Source organism: Trachypithecus francoisi, unplaced genomic scaffold (assembly GCF_009764315.1).
Source record: "Trachypithecus francoisi isolate TF-2019V2 unplaced genomic scaffold, Tfra_2.0 Lachesis_group8, whole genome shotgun sequence".
Taxonomy (NCBI): Eukaryota; Metazoa; Chordata; class Mammalia; order Primates; family Cercopithecidae; genus Trachypithecus; species Trachypithecus francoisi.
Genome location: NW_022681473.1, coordinates 91,793,009 through 91,804,121, shown reverse-complemented (window position 1 = coordinate 91,804,121; position 11,113 = coordinate 91,793,009).

Below are 11,113 nucleotides of genomic sequence, written 5' to 3'. Positions count from 1 at the left end.
GAGTTTTGAAGATCTCTCCATGTAATTAAAAACAAATTAAATGTTTTATCAATAGTGGTCCTGAAGAAACTGAGCATTCATATGCAAGTAAGTGATTATTTACCTCTAGCTTATACCACATATAACAATTAACATAAGATGAATCATAGACTTAAATGTGAAAGCTAGAACTGTGAAGCTTCTAGCAGAAAACATAAGAGAATAGCTTTAAGACCTGGGGTCTACAAAGATGTTTTAAATAAGAAGCCAAAAACACTTGCTATAAGATAAAAATAATAAATCAAGCATTCTTAAAATTTTCTGCTCATCAAACATACCATTAAGAATTTGAAAATGTAAGCCATGGGCTGGAAGAAAATGATTATAATACGTATATTTGTCAAGGGTGTCATATCCAGAACAGATAAAGAAAAATAAAAACAATCTTATTTTATAAACATAAATAAAACTACTTTAAAAGTACTTCACAAAATAAAACATCCAAATAGCTGATAAACATATAAAAAGGTGTTCAACATTATTAGCCGTCAAGGATATACAAATTAAAAACACAATAATATACCAGCATACATGTACCCTAAATGACTGATATTTAAATGGCTGACAACACAAGTATGTTTTTCTAGAATTTTGAGCAAACAGAAACTTTTTTTCAATAAAAGCCCATCAACTGAAAACAACACTAAATGTTCATCATCAGGATAATGGATAGTGATGTGAATGCATTACAAACTGATACAGACAACAATATGAAAGAATCTCAAAGCATGTGGAGTGACAGAAGCTGAAGCTGGAAGAGTAATAGTACGTGATTCCTTTTTTTTTTTTTGAGACAGAGTCTCGCTCTGTGGCCCAGGCTGAAGTGCAGTGGTGTGATCTCCGCTCACTGCGACCTCCGCCTCCTGGGTTCAAGTAATTCTTCTACCTCAGCCTCCCAAGTAGCTGGGACTACAGGCGTGCATCACCATGCCAGCTAATTTTTTGTATTTTTAGTAGAGGCAGAGTTTCATCATATTGGCCAAGCTGATCTTGAACTCCTGACCTCGTGATCCACCTGCCTCAGCCTCTCAAAGTTCTGGGATGGTGGCGTGAGCCACTGTGCCTGGCCTATGTGATTTCTTCTATATGAAGGTCAACAGCAGACAAAACTGATCAGTTAAGCTTATTGACTGAGAAGGTGCCCAAGAAAGTAATGGAAGTATATATATATATATATTTTTAATGGGGTGGTAGTTACATGGATGTTGTGATGGTTAGTACTGGGTGTCAACTTGACTGGATTGAAGGATGTAAAGTATTGATCTTGGGTATCTGTGAGGGTGTTGCCTAAGGAGGTTAATATTTGAGTCAGTGGACTGAGAGAGGCAGACCCACCCTTAATCTTTGGGCACCATCTAATCAGCTGTCAGCCTGGCCAGAATATAAAGCAGGCAGAAGATCGTGGAGAGACTAGACTGACTTAGCCTCCCAGCCTACGTCTTTCTCCCATGCTGGATGCTTCCTGCCCTCAAACATCGGACTCCAAGTTCTTCAGCTTTGGGACTTGGACTGACTTTCTTGATCCTCAGCTTGCAGATGGCCTATTGTGGGACTTTGTGATTGTGTGTTAATACTTCTTAATAACCCCCCTTTGTATATAAGTATATATAGCAGCCTCTCTCTAAGGTCGTCATTTTATATATACATATATCTCTAAGGACATCATTATATCATATATATTATATAGTATATATAATATATATATATATAATATATATTATATTTATAATGACATCATATATATATAAAGGGGAGTTTATTAAGGAGTATTAACTCACACAATCACTATATATATATATAATATATATATATATATCCTATTAGTTGTGTCCCTCTAGAGAACCCTGACAAATACAAATTTATATGTATTGGTTATACAATTGGTTATACAATTAAGATCTGTGCATTTTCCTACATTTAAATTATAATTTATTAACAATTATACTAAGAAAAATGGAAAATATATGTTGAATGAAAAGACGGAAATTCTTTACTGTACAAATATAAATGTTCAGAGAAGGTTGTAATACATTTTTCCTTCAGAACTACATTTATCTCCATTTATTTCACTTATTAATATTGCCTATTATTTTAAAATATTATATATACTAAATAACTAATATAAATTGCTATTCAGAATTTCCAGCTGGAAGTTTAACTTAAGAAAGAAGAAAGTCATGATTTTAATTTTACAAATAACAGAAATTTCCCTCATGTCAGACTATTGCCAACAGATGATATTATACTCTGGACAGCAGTTATGAACCTATAATTGACAACAAGATGACCTTCCCTGATGGTTTCATGAGACAAACAGTTTAACATCCTAAATAAGTTACAGAATGTTTATCTCAGATAGCAGCAAAAATGGAACATATTTAATAACCATGCTTTGTATGTTTCACATTCTTCTCCATGGTTTTCAAGTTCTGTGATTTTTCTTCTCACTGTATCTCTCATATTCACCGCCTTCTTCTCAATTCCCAGAAACACACCATAATTCAAGATCTTGAGCATTTCTCATAGGGAGTGAACATGGTACAGTAAAGGTGACATTTTTGCTATATTATTATTTGATTCTAGTTTTAACAATGACATCTACAGGTTGACAGGCCTTTCAACTGGCTGAATTAAGCTTATATTATGACCTCTGTTATTAAATATTATCCCCATTTTATTCCCCACCTTTTTCACATGTGTTCTCCTTTATGTGCTCATGATGTTATTTGCCCAACTTTTTTCTCTATCACTTTCTCACGATCCGCTCAACCATACTCTATCATTCAAGGCAATGACTTCCTGTTGTATTTTCCACTGGTGCCTTTTGCTGGCATTCTTGATCTGTCTTGCTTATGTCCTTCGTATATTCACATCTTCACAGATAATATATATAGAATCACCGAATGTTCTGGAAATTTCTGTTTCCTTCTCCAAGTTCACACTCTACCTTTTCCAGTGGGTTCTGTGCCTTAGGAGGCTGACCTCTTGAACTGCATCACTCACGTTCCCTCACTTTCTAGTTTGTGGGTGGATTTTCCAGGTGACTCTTATTGGCTAGATATTGGTGAGTCAGAGTAAAGAAAGATGGAGCTGTTTGCTTTTGACATTCTGCAGTGGTTGCACCCTCTCTCTCTGTGGTCATCATTATTATTGGGTATCTCATCTCCCACAACTGTAATTTTGCTGAGTTCTGTTAATATTTACCTTCTCTTACCCCATTAGACTAAAGGAGTGTAAAAGTTTCTAGCGATTTCTAGTCCTAGAATTCTTAATCCTTCCTGTGTGTTCCTACAACTTGCCTACAGCTTTTCAAATGATCTCTTCATAAAATTCTCTTTGCTTTCCTCTTTTGATATGACTTCTCTCAAGACCTTGATGTTTGGCATAAATAAATGAGGCTTGAATATGTGACCATCTCTGAGGACACATATGCTAACTTTTCCAGCTAGCCATCAAGATTAAACCCATGAGATTTTCATGCTCAAATTCGTGAAATTATCTCAGGAGTCACACAGATTCGGTGTGGGGAATAATCTTGCTATTACCTAGAAATTCCTGGGATTACCATTAGTATGGAAACTTGCTAGGCCTCCTCCTGGAAGGAACAGTGCATGCAATGAATTATGTCAGTTAAGGTCCTCTGGACACAAATATTATAAAAATAGTTAACAATAGCTGACATTTATCAAATGCTTAATGTACATTGGAATAATTTCTTTACATTCATTATGTCATTTAATTATAACTCTACCACCACTACTCCAATAAAACATAATAAAACTCATCCCATCTCTGGGGATTTTACTGCATTTGAGTATATAACTCTACACTGTAATGTTTGGCCCCATTAGTTGACAGCTGTCAAGATGATGAGAAGTTGAAAGCGCATATGCCAAGATATCTCTAAATCTCATTCATTGAAAACATTTTATTACTCTAATTACATCTGTCACCTGAAACAGCATAATGAAAACAGATGAATTTTCTTCATGGTGAAATGACTTAGGAGGAAGATTCCTTTAATTAGTATTTACTGCATATCTGCTATGTGTAAGACACTGTGTTAACATAGGAAGATGAACTAGGTACAGCCTGTGCCCACAAAATGCTCATAAACGTGAACATAAACAAAGTGACTATACAAATACAAAGTGTGACCTAGGTTGCCAGGTTGTAGCACATGAAACACTCTTTGAAAACATCTAATCCATCCTCCTCATCTTATACATGAAACCCAACTATAAACCCAACTAGTGTATGCACTTTCCAGGTCTGAATTCATGGAGTCACTCATTAGTTTACTAATTAAAATTTAAATTGTTAGAGGGCCATATTCCATGTATTGGAGGAGTACAATGCCTTGTACAATGTTAGCAATTTGGCAAGGATTTAAATTTTAATAGTTCTATCCCACTCCAGTTTCATATTTCTAAGAACACTTGATCCTATTCAGGTCTTCCCCACCATGGCCATTCTGTCCTCTTGTCTCTGAGATGTTTAAGTCATTTATCATAGTCCCTGTCTGTGATGTCTCTGAAGCATCACCCACAGAAGGCAGTCTGTAGTTTGGAGGGGAAGGGAGAGATGCATTGTAGCATGCCAAACTCTGTACAATTTAATATTAAATATCCTGGTTCATAAATAGCAACTGGGCATCCCCTACCTGAGGAATTACATGGAAGAAATAGCATAAGTTGGGCCCTGAAGAACAATAGAATTTTTTAAAGTTAGAAATTGGGGGTAGGGACACGTAGAGAAGAAACATTCGAAGCAAAGGTACAAGTCAAGGATGGGGCATGCACAAAAATTTTTCACAAAAATGACTTCCCTGCTTGTCCACCACTGCTCTGACATACACACCATTCATCTGGCAACAATAGTACCCTGAACTGTCTTAGGGAATAGTGGTTTTGCTAAATGGAAGATGTGTAAGTGAGTACTGTGGATAAAACCTAGAGAGGTGGCTTCGGTGAAATAATGGAGAGTTAGCTAAATGTGATGTGTATGATGGAAGCCTATGAAGGTTTTTGAGCAATGGAGTTGCGTTACCAAACCTGGGTTGTTGGAAGATTAATATGGGAAAAATGTATGTGCTAAATTACAATAGGGAGAGGTGAAAAGAGGAAGGCTAGCTGTCACGAACAGAGGGATGTGCTGCCCAAGTGGGGCAGTGCTCCTGGGAGTGTTGATCATAGACAGCCTTCTGTTGTCAGACTTGTCGTGGATTGGCTCACGTACCGAGAGTTCTCTCAGCCAATGGCAGACCCCTTGGAGTAGTGGCTCACTTCTGTTGACTGATGTATGTGTAAGCATAAAGGCCTGGACATACTGGCCCAAACTGGGACAACCCTGTAGTGTCTATCTAGCTTCCGAGCTTCTCCTGGGGTAGGTGGTGGACTTGGGCTGACCTTAGACCTGATTTTATCTCTATGCACTCAGGTTCCTTCCTCTCCTTTCCACAGTTGTTGATCCCAAGGGCACACTTTAATCAATATTTGGCACCTTAAACGACGTCTCAATTTCTTTTCCAGAGAAGCCAATCTGAGACATTCATTAGAACATGATTATCCTAGTCTAAGTAAGGGGCAATAAAGACCTGAATTAGAACTGTGTCATCTGGAATAGAAAGTTCAGATATAAAGGAATCGGTTCCTCCATGGTATAGCTTTGCTGCCATGTAGATGTTACTGGGGATTCTGTAATTAGGATTCACTAGGACCAAGTCCATGTGACTACAGAAATGATTCAGCCTAGTCCATTTGAAGCATATGTGAAAACACGAATGAGTGAATAATTCCATGAATGAATTGGCAGCACAACAGATGTGGTAACTTCATTTATCATCTCATGAATAGAGTGGGTCCAGAAATACTTACTCTACTGTTTGTAGGGTAACAGTAACAAGCCATAGAGAAGCTGACTGGCTGTCTGTGTTGTTGCATTTGATTCAGCTGTGCTTGTATATACAAAGACCGTGATCAGAAAAGCAGCACAGAGCGTTTTCAATGAGATATTTATTGTACTACAATTGCAAGTTCCACACATGCTAATTAGGAATTTGAGATATCCTAAACAGGTATATCTTACCACAGTCCACTGGCAGCTCGGAAACATGAAATGACCTGTTGTTTTGCATTTAAGGTATCAGATTTATAAAAGGATACACTGGAATTTCACCCAGTATTTGTTAACTGTGAATCAGCCAGGAAATTGTTTTTCAACACTTTCATTTTATGAGGTAGTAAAAAATAAAATAAGAAAAATTTTACGGTAAATGAGCTTGTTCTGTTGTAATTTGTCTCTTTCTCCTAAACATAGAAAGAATAAGACCTGGATAATTTTACATACTATCAGTTAGGTACTTGCTAATTGGGTTTTTATCCCATTAAGAAAAGACAGTTCAGGGGATGGCCTAATGCAGTCAGATTCCTACCCTAAGTATGTCCATAGCTCAGACACACTAATCCTTAGACACTAAAACATACCTACTCTCCAGATAACATGTACTGTTGTGTAATATATTATTCTTATCAAATATATTTTTATTCCACAAATACTTATTTAGGACTAACAATGTACTAAATAACACACTAAGCAGGGGGATCTAATGTTATAAGAAATAAAAGCACTCAAGGAGAAAGGGAGGAGGGGAGGGAGGAATGGAACTCTTGACAGTGTTACTATTCCTGAGGATTAAAATAACAAAAAAACCAAAAAACATTCCTTAGATTTAATATCTTGTACATTATAAGCAACTTTTGAAAAGCAGTTTCTACAGGGTAGAGGAAAAATGTGGTGGGTTCATATTTTCACATCAAGAGAAGGAAGTGGACACAGCAGACTCTTTGAGTTTTTTGTTTGTTTGCTTGTCAGTGTGTTTAAGTTCTGTCACCCAGGCTGGAGTGCAGTGGCACAGTCATAGCTCATTGCAGCCTCAAACATCTGAGCTCAAGTGGTCCTACTGGCTCAGCCTCCTGAGTAGCGAGAACTACCGGCATGTGCCACCACGCCGGGGTAACAGCAGGTCTGAGTAGATTTCAGGGAACTCTATGTGAAGAAAAGGAAAAATGCAGGGTAGTGACTTGGGAAGAGGAATAAAAGCAGAGAAAGAAGCTTTTTTACAGATGTGAAATAATTGATCTTATATGCTGAGAGGAAGAAATGAAAACTACTAGAGAGGAAAATGCAGAAAATACAGGAGAGTGAGGAGATAAATGAAATGGGATCCCCCAAGAGGCAGCCTGGGATGGGACTGTGAAGACAGATGTTGAGGATGCGTTTCAACAACCACCAGAGTCATAGCAATAATGATAACTAATAAGCATTGATCTCTATATGCTATGCCTGCCTAAGGATTATATATGTGATTTAACCTCCCTCATAACATTGTTAGATGTATATAATTATTATCCCATATTTTAATGGTAGCTTAGGAAAGTGAGACACAAAGAGGAGTAGTGTAGATGCCAGGCAAGTTTTTAGGTGGAGAAAGAAATTGAAATGTTTGTTTTGGTGGGCCTCACTTTGGTCTGTAAGGCAGAAGGTGAGTCAATCTGCTGAGAATGAGGAGGAAGCTGATACGGCTTGTGAACTGTGAAGGTTGGAAACGGTTGTGAAGGAAATTGGAACTCATATGAGACTTCCTTAGCAGGTCTGAGGAAATGAGGTTCAAGATCATGGATTTTCACAATTCCAGTCAACTTAATTGTGCAATCTGCTCTAGGAGCAGAGGAGGAGCTCCCAGGAGCAGAGGAGGTAGACACTTAGTGTTGACACCAGGATCACAGTCTTTCTCTGTAGCTCCAAGAGCTTTTAGCATCTTGAGGACATCAGTGTCCACATGATGGCCATAAAGTATCCCATTGTTAAAGTTCCTTGACCCTCTCCATTCCAATGACCTTCCTTCTCACTCCATTTCATCTGCTCATTTCATGGACATTTCATGAACTCATTATAAACCTTCTTTGCACAATATATATTCGGAGACCTCATTAAAACTAGCAGTGCTTAAGTCCTCCATCTTTTCCTAAGCTATGAGATTCTTCCTATCCAGCCCAGATCCAAACTTTCGTCATTTTAATTATTTATTTTTAACTTTTTCTTTCTTTTCTTTTCTTTTCCTTCCTTCCTTCCTTCTTTCCTTCATTCCTTCTTTTCTTCCTTCCTTCCTTCTTTCCTTCCTTTTCATCCCCTCCCCTTCCCTTTTCTTTTCCTTTCCTTTTCCTTCCTTCCTTCCTTCCTTCCTTCCTTTCTTTCTTTCTTTTCTTTTCTTTCTCTTTTTTTCTCTCTCTCTCTTCTTTCTTTTCTTTTTTTCTTTCTTTTTCTTCTCTCTTATCTATGTATCTAGGTATATATGTATGTATGTATGTATGTATCTCTCTATCTATCTATCTATCTATCTATCTAATCTATCTATCGTCTGTCTATCTATTTCCAGGCTGGAGTGCAGTGGGACAATTATAGTTCACTGTAGCATCGACGTCCTGCTTTGGCTTCCCGAGTAGCTAGGACTGACTACAGGCATGGCATGTGCCACCACACCCAGATAAGTTTTTTTTTTTTTTTTGGAGGGATGGGGACTTGCTGTGTTGCCCAGGCTGATTTTGAACTCCTGGCCTCAAGCAATCCTCCCACTTTAGCCTCCCAAAGTGCTGGGATTACAGATGTGAGCCACTGCACTCGGCCTTAATCATTTATTGATACTGTCCAAATTACTGCCTCCCTATTTGTATGTCCTTGCACATGCTCCTCTCTTTGTCTAGTACATAGTTGTCTGCTTTCTTTGCCCAGCAAAAGCTGTCCTATATGTCATATGTAGTACATGTCTTATATGTTCTCTAGGAAACCTTCCTTGGCTCCTCTCATCCCTAAGGATTTTTTAGTTATGTGTCTCCCATAGGCTTCCTCCTGGAGCACTCTGCATGACTCCTCCAGTTTATTTTCTGGTCTCTCATACAGTTAAATCATGAGGCTCTTGAAGCCAGAGATACTGTTTTGGTTTGATGTCTATGTGCGTATAATTTACTGTAGTGACTTAAATAGAGCAATTGCTTAATAAACCCTTGAAAGATATAATCAATTTCTTTTTATATTAATTCAAGACTGCATAAATGTTCTTCTACTCATCATTTCCCAAGAACATGAAAATAAAATTCTAAATACAGATACATATTCACTGTGTAAGAATTTAATGAGGCTAGACTAATATATACTAATTTTCAGTAATCTACACAGGCATTCAGAAGTCTTGATGCTATGTTTATCCTTTTATTATTTCTTAGACAGTGATGCATCACATGCTTATTCCTAAGAAAGTATCTCAATAACAACATGAGTGATATGAGCACTGAGGGGCTGACAAAGTTACTATACTTCAAGGAAAATATTTTCTAAAAGGGAATAAATTTTATATTTCTAAGCTTTGTGCTATTTTTACAACCACAGAGAAATTAAATGAGATCTGATAGGGCCTAGCTTTATTAATTGTATTACGCCTCATTACTTGCATCTTGGAGTAGCTCAAATCTGTCCTCACTGGAGATAGAATATTATTTTTATTTTGATATGTAAAAATAGTGATAAGCAGTTGATCTTTAAACATTTGAAGAATTATATATGTTTTTAAAACACTGGAGATTTATGTAGAATTTCTAAGACAAAAGTGACAGAATAGGAGGAATGATCTCGTGTAAAAGTACTGAGAAGGTTATGACGCATCATCCAAATATGGAAGTTTATGATGAAGCCACACAATATTCCTCTGCTTCCCTCCAAAACAGGCTTATAAGATGGAGCACCCCTTGCTATTTCAAGCTAAGGGCCTTGGTTAACACTCTTCTCCAACACATACCTCATGGTTTGCCTCCTTCAAGAAGACTTACTGGACACTTTGGTTAATTTAAATTCCCCTTTACTGTGATCTTGCGGGACCCAGGCATTACTTTATCTATCCGAGCACTCAGAGCTCTGTATTTTGATTTTAGTATATTTGTTGGTTTCCCTCCTGGACCATGAGCTTCTTTAGGTCATGGATCATGTCTTATCTGATTGTTCATCCCCTCTCTTTCTTAACAGAGAGCTTGGCACAGAGTAACTGCTGAATAACTGTGGATGGTTGAATGGATGGATACATGGATGGATGAGATGAATAAGTACAAAATACTAGATCTTTGCCTCTTTCCCTGCTTGTAATGCAGACAGGGGATATGTTGGAGCTAGAGAGTGGAATATGGGAGATTTCTGGTTAAGAGTGTCTCTCTTTTCTCTCACCATCAGTTGTTTTTCATGAGATTTATACTTTCCATATATAGTAAACTTCCTAAAGCAATTAGCTCTACTGTTGAATTCCATCCTGCGAAGATCACGCATCCATCAATCTATGCACAGAGCTCACAGAGTGATGACCCTTTTGACACACACAAAAAATCCAATTCTAATGTCACTGAGCTGCCTGCAGATGTCACTCAGAGATAAAGCCAGTGTCTCTGTACCTGTCTTTCTTTCTTCATTCTGGGCCACTGTCTCTTCAGATAAAGAGGAAGAGGTGAGGATTCTGTTGCCTGTTATGTGCCAGGCCTTATTCTAAGTGCTTTACTTTGTGTCATCTCATCTCACCTTCACACAGTACTGCAATATAGGTACAGTTTATAGACAAGAAAACTAGGGGCTAGCTACATTCATTAGAAGTAATGGGACCCATCGAAAAGTGCACCAGCTTTAGATTCAAGCATTGACCCAAACATGTGCCAAGATATTACCTTAGGCAAGCCATTTACCTTTTCTAATATTCAGTTTTTTAGTCTGTAAATGGCAATAATAAATGCTTTCTTTAGAGAGTGATCATAAGGATTAAAGCAACTAGCACAGCATTAGGCACATAGTGTTAAGCAGATCTACATTATTATACAAATAGTCTAATATCATTCTAGTCAATAGTAAAATTAACTCCAGTTTCGGAAACCCATGTCCCCAGCCCGTTTAATGTCTATGTACATATAATTTATCACAGTGACTTAAATAGAGCAATTGCTTAATAAACCCTTGAAAGATATAATCAATTTCTTTTTAATATTAA